The 6,497-nt window shown below is 50.0% G+C and overlaps 2 pseudogenes; both read left to right on the plus strand.

The window, feature by feature from the left end:
* Positions 1 to 490: 490 nt before the first annotated feature.
* On the plus strand, positions 491 to 669 carry LOC144669671 (U2 spliceosomal RNA; annotated as a pseudogene).
* Positions 670 to 5,551: 4,882 nt separating this feature from the next.
* On the plus strand, positions 5,552 to 5,703 carry LOC144669726 (U1 spliceosomal RNA; annotated as a pseudogene).
* The last annotated feature ends 794 nt before the right edge of the window (positions 5,704 to 6,497 follow it).

A 6,497-nucleotide genomic window follows, 5' to 3' on the forward strand; every position in this document is an offset into this window, starting at 1 on the left:
TCATCCCGAGCAGTTCTGTGACACAGGACTCTGTGCTCTACGGGCTGTTCCCAGGGACACACACCGAGACAAACATCGACTGCAGCTGGAGGATCATCAACTCGGTGAAAGAGGCGCTTTGGTCTGCCCGAAACTTGTTGGTCTTCCAGCACAAAGAGTTGTCCCCGACCGATTGTTGCGGACTGGCACAATCCAAAGTCCAGGACTACGTGCTGAGGGACGCACTAAAGCTTGGGGCAGCTGCCGCAAAGGCGCAATGGGGAAGGGTCGCTGTCTAAGACCTTTCTACCACAGCGCACCGAGAGACTGGGAACTGTTTAGAGCCCCTCGGGCTGTACAGCTCAAAATGAAAGGCTGTAAATGATTGTAATATTGTTTGTACTGATGCACCTGGTGATACATTTTGTAAAAGTTTAACCTGGATTGTACCCTTGTAATGTTGTTTTTGAAATGGTTTTGAATGTGATTGAAGATATTTTATGAATAAAGTATATTTTTACAAAAAAAAAAAAAAAATCTGTTCTTATCAGTTTAATATCTGATACGTCCCTTATCTGGGGACCATATATTAAATTGATTTTTGGAACAGGGAGATGGAATAGGGGCTTGCTCCGTCCACTCCACGCATCGACCCGGTATTGCAGTATCTCTGGGAATGGTGCACCACCCCTTTCCAGGGGATTTTCAATGCTAAAAATAGTTTTCTTACAAACATCTGCTTTCTTTACTTTTCAACATGCACATGTTTCAAAACACAACTTTCTTTCTTTCTCACTCACCCGCACCATCTACACACAAAAAACACGCACGCTCACCCAACGCTCACAGACACCACTCTCATCTCACAAACACTCTACCTCACTCATACAAAAACATCTTTCACTTGCAAATACACCTCTCAAACACTCTCTCAGCTGCACCTTTCGCCTCACAACATTTTCAACCAGCTCTCTGCTGCCGCTCCCGCCCGCTGCTGCTGCTGCTGCTGATACAGCAACAGTCAAAACTCACACCTCAAAGCTCACACACTTTACACAGCTACTCGGAAACGTCTACATCCACGTTCACACAATCCTTACACTGCACAAGGAGCCCATTCCGCCCGTCGTGACTGCACCAGCTCTCCCAATGAACATTTCACTTCGTGCCATTCTCCTGCCTTCTCCACGTAACCCAGCACATGCTTTCTTTTCAAATAATCATCTCATTCCCTCTTCAATTGAACCTGCCTCCGCCACGCTATCAGGCGGTGCATTCCAGACCCTGACCACTCGCTGCTCCTATCACTTTTGCTTCTTCTGCTAGTTACTTTAAACCTGTGCCCGCTCCTTCTCGATCCTTTCATCGGTGCAAGCAGTTTCTCCCTATCTACTCTCTCCAGATACCTCATGATTTTCAATACCTCTATCAAGTCTCCTCTCAGACTTCTTTTCCCCAAGGAATACAGTCCCAACTTCTCCAATCTTACTTCATAACTCAACTTCCTCGCCCCTGGAACCAAACTCGTAAACCTCTTCTGCACTCTCTCCAATGCCTTCACTACCCTCCTAAAATGCAAGTCAAAATGCAATCCATCAGAGTCAGCATGGCTTTATGAAGACTAAATCGTGTTTGACTAAATTGCTAGAGTTCTTTGAAGATGTGACAAGCAAAGTGGATAATGGCGATCCTGTAGATGTAGTATGTCTGGACTTCCAGAAGGCATTTGATAAGGTGCCGCACAAAAGATTAATACACAAGATAAGATCACACGCAGCTAAGGGTAATATATTTGCTTGGATAGAGCTTTGGCTAACCAACAGAAAGCAGAGAGTCAGGATAAATGGGTCTTTTGTGGATGGCAAGCTGTAACTAGTGGGGTGCCACAGGGTTCGGTCCTTGGGCCCCAACTATTTACTTGGATTCAGGAGTAGAAGGTACCATAGCTAAATTTGCAGATGACACCAAAATAGGTGGGAAAGTAAGTTGCAGTGAAGAAATGAGAAATTTACAAATGGATATGGACAGGTTAGGTGAATGGGCCAAAATTTGGCAGATGGAGTTTAACGTGGATAAGTGAGGTTATCCAGTTCAGCTCCTACAGGCAATGGTCACGATGGTGGTCCCACGGGCCATCGATCTGGTCGGGCGGAAATGACTCTCGTTCCTCCGGCCTGGGTATTCTGCTGCGGGGAGGCAACTTCACCGTCTCCGAGGTTAAGGAGGTGGTGGGCGGGCGACTCCTCGTAGCAGACGTAATGTACAAGAACGCTCCACTCCGGTTAATTAACGTGTATGGCCCGTCACAAGGAGCTGAGCGGCTGGAGGTTTTTCAGCAGCTCCCACTGCTGCTGGCGACCTCCAGGCCGGTCATTCTGGGCGGTGACTTCAACTGCATCATCGATGCGGCTGGACGATCCGGCAGGGCCGGAAGCAGATTGGACGCTACGTCCAGATCCCTGATGGAAACAGTTAAGGATGCCAAGCTGCACGACGTCTTCAGCAACCCTGCAGACGGAGCGCAGCGTAGATACACCTGGTCGCGGCCAGACGGGTCCATTCGTTCCAGGATAGACTTCCTGTTTGTGTCCCGTGCATTCACAGTCAGATCCACTGAGGTCAAGCCGGTGTTCTTCTCTGACCACTGCCTCCTACTGGCGGACTGCCACTTGGAGAAGGACCTGAGGGTGGGCAGGGGGGCATGGAAGCTATTCGTGCAACTGCTGACCCCAGAGAACATTGAGGAGCTCAAGAGGGCCTATGAAGGTTGGAGAACCATGAAACCCCTTTTTGAGTCCCTGACACACTGGTGGGAAGCGATCAAGGGAAACACCAAGAGGCTTTTCATCCTCAAAAGCATCCAGAAAGCTAGAAAGGAAGAGAGGGAAATGTCCCGACTCCAGAAAAACATGCAGAATCTGCTCCGGCTGCAGTCGGTGGGGGTCGATGTCAAGGAAGAACTCCAAGAGGTGAAGAGCCAGCAAGCCTAGCCCTTTGCCTCCAAGAACATCTTCCGTTCCAGAGTCCGCTCCGTGGAGCAGGATGAGACGTGCTCACGTTTCTTCTTCCAAAAGGTACACAGAGAGCGCTCTGTGATCAGCAGCCTGAAGGAAGAAGACGGCTCAGTAAAGTCATCACGGTCCGACATTCTGAGGATCAGCAAATCCTTTTATGCCGGTCTGTATGACGTGAAGCCCACGGACAACACGGCCTCCCAGTCCTTCCTGTCCTCTATCACGGAGGTCTTAGACCACAGTACGCGGGAGAGCCTAGACAAACCGCTAACTCCTGACGAACTGACTAAGGCCCTCGAGTCCTTCGAGAAGAGTAAAACCCCCGGAAGCGACGGCCTGCCGGCGGAGTTGTATTCGGCTCTGTGGGACTTGATCGGCCCAGACCTGCTAGAAGTGTACGAGAGTATGCTCCTGGCCGGCAGCATGTCAGAATCCATGAGGAAAGGCATCATCACCCTCATCTACAAGCACAAGGGGGAAAGGGAGGAAATTAGAAATTGGCGACCCATTTCACTGTTGAATGTGGACTATAAGATTCTGTCCAAGGTCATCGCCAACCGGGTCAAATCCGCTCTGGAATTGGTGATTCACCCTGACCAGACCTGCTCTGTGCCAGGCAGGAAGATCTCTGACAGCCTGGCGCTGCTCAGGGATACGATTGCCTATGTACAGGACAGGGGCGTGGATACCTGCCTCATCAGCTTGGATCAGGAGAAGGCCTTTGACAGAATATCGCACACTTACATGGGGGATGTGCTCTCCAAAATGGGCTTTGGGGAGGGAATTCGAAATTGGATCCAACTGCTCTACACTAACATCAGTAGCGCAGTCTCAATCAATGGGTGGGAAACAGATAGCTTTCCGATCAAATCTGGAGTCAGGCAGGGCTGTCCTCTCTCGCCTGTCCTTTTCGTGTGCTGCATAGAACCCTTTGCCGAGTCCATCAGGAAGGATCCGGGCATAGGAGGAGTGACGATCCCAGGCAGTGGAGGCACTCAGGTAAAAGCCTCCCTGTACATGGACGACGTCGCCGTCTTCTGCTCGGATCCGCTGTCGGTGCGCAGACTGATGCACGTCTGCGACCAGTTCGAACTGGCCTCGGGAGCCAAGGTAAATCGTGGGAAGAGCGAGGCCATGTTCTTTGGGAAGTGGGCTGACCGATCCTTTGTCCCCTTCACTGTCAGGGCTGACGGCCTGAAGGTGCTGGGGATATGGTTCGGAGGGACCGGGGCATGCGTTAGAAACTGGAAGGAGCGAGTGTCTATGGTGAAAAGGAAACTGGGCATGTGGGAGCGACGCTCCCTCTCCATTGCGGGTAAGAACCTGGTCATCAGGTGTGAGGCACTCTCGCTGTTGCTGTACGTGGCGCAGGTCTGGCCCATTCCACACTCCTGCGTGGTGGTGATCACACGAGCCATCTTCCGCTTTATCTGGAGGTCAAAAATGGATCGTGTCCGCAGAGACGCGATGTACAAGCCTCTAGATAAAGGGGGAAAAACCGTGCCCAACATCGCCCTCATACTGATGGCCACCTTTGTGTGTGGCTGCGTCAAGCGGTGCATAGACTCTCAGTACGCAAACACCAAGTGTCACTACGTGCTGAGGTTCTACCTGTCCCCGGTGTTGCGAAGGATGGGTCTGGCCACGCTGCCGCTGAACGCTCCAAGTAGTTGGACCGTGCCCTACCACCTGTCCCTCGTGGAAAAATTTATGCAGAAAAACACCTTTGACCACAAGTCCATCAGGCAGTGGTCAGCACGTAACGTCCTAGAGGCCCTGAGGGAAAAGGAGAGGGTGGACCCTGTGGGATGGTTCCCCGAGCAGACTGTCAAAGTCATTTGGCAGAATGCCTCATCGCCAGAACTTTCCAACAAGCACCAAGACGTAGCTTGGCTGGTGGTGAGAAAGGCCCTCCCCGTCAGATCCTTCCTACACGTCAGGAGTCTCACCCTCTCTGCACGTTGCCCTCGAGGTGGCTGTGGTGGGGAAGAGACCGTTGTTCACCTCCTTGTGGATTGTGCCTTTGCAAAGAAAGTCTGGAGAGAGATGCAGTGGTTGCTGTTGAGGTTCATCCCGAGCAGTTCTGTGACACGGGACTCTGTGCTCTACGGGCTGTTCCCAGGGACACACACCGAGACAAACATCAACTGCAGCTGGAGGATCATCAACTCGGTGAAAGAGGCGCTTTGGTCTGCCCGAAACTTGTTGGTCTTCCAGCACAAAGAGTTGTCCCCAACCGATTGTTGCGGACTGGCACAATCCAAAGTCCAGGACTACGTGTTGTGGGATGCACTAAATCTTGGAGCAGCTGCCGCAAAGGCGCAATGGGGAAGGGTCGCTGTCTAAGACCTTTCTACCACAGCGCACCGAGGGACTGGGAACTGTTTCAATCCCCTCGGGCTGTACAGCTCAAAATGAAAGGCTGTAAATGATTGTAATATTGTTTGTACTGATGCACCTGGTGATACATTTTGTAAAAGTTTAACCTGGATTGTACCCTTGTAATGTTGTTATTGAAATGGTTTGGAATGTGATTGATGATATTTTATGAATAAAGTATATTTTTGCAAAAAAAAGAAAAAAAAGGTTCTCCCAGGACGAGGCTAGCCCATTGCACTTCGGGTGTGCTAACGCCTGCGATGTCCCCAAATGCGGGATACTCGACTGCAAAATTTGTGGTAGTGGGGGACTGCGTTCGCGCTCTCCCCTGATTCACAATTCAAAAAATAGATTTCATCATATCTTTCATTTTCTCTTCTATTTCCTGTCAGCAACCTTTTCTGAAAAAAGAAATATATAACCCCCAATGTGTGCTCTTCAAAATCTATACTGGACTGGTTATTTAGTTTTTTCTTTCCTCCTCGCAAATATTATCCAACCCCCATTCTTTTCCTCCCTGTCATTATCAGCCGGCAATTATTCCATCTCTGCATCATTTTCGCCAGACCGTTTGTTTTGTGGCCGCCAAATTACTCGCGCCATTTTTAACCCCGCGTTTGCCCACTCAAAAATCTCTCTCAAACAACCCCCATCTAACACCCAACCCACCATCACAACAGTCCCCACACTCCCAGCACCGCCCCACCCCCTATCTCTCTGGACGTCTGTATAAATACAAACTCATATCAGTCAGCTATTAACTCATATGCATTCACCATTTTAAACATGTAGCAGCGACCCCTCACTATTTCAAACATGAACAAGCACCCTGTCCCCATGTTCATTCAAATTACCCCCCTCCGAAACGAACAGCAGCCTCCCACCTCCTCTGTATAATCTCCCCCTTAATCAGCCCCCTGTGTGACTCCTACCTTCTGAAACTCCTGCCTCCTCTCCCCATGTGTAAAGTCTTTCCCTGCCCCTTCTGCAGCTCACTTCCCCTGCTGTGGGTCCATCAATTCACCTGTGATTATTCCTTGAAGGCTTAAATAGCGCAAAGCGAAGAAATAAACAGAAAGAAAACTGGAGAAAGGCAGATAGAAACCTAAACCCTCAGTAAAATGA

The sequence above is a fragment of the Cetorhinus maximus genome, chromosome 29 (genome assembly GCF_964194155.1).
Source record: "Cetorhinus maximus chromosome 29, sCetMax3.hap1.1, whole genome shotgun sequence".
Lineage (NCBI taxonomy): Eukaryota > Metazoa > Chordata > Chondrichthyes > Lamniformes > Cetorhinidae > Cetorhinus > Cetorhinus maximus.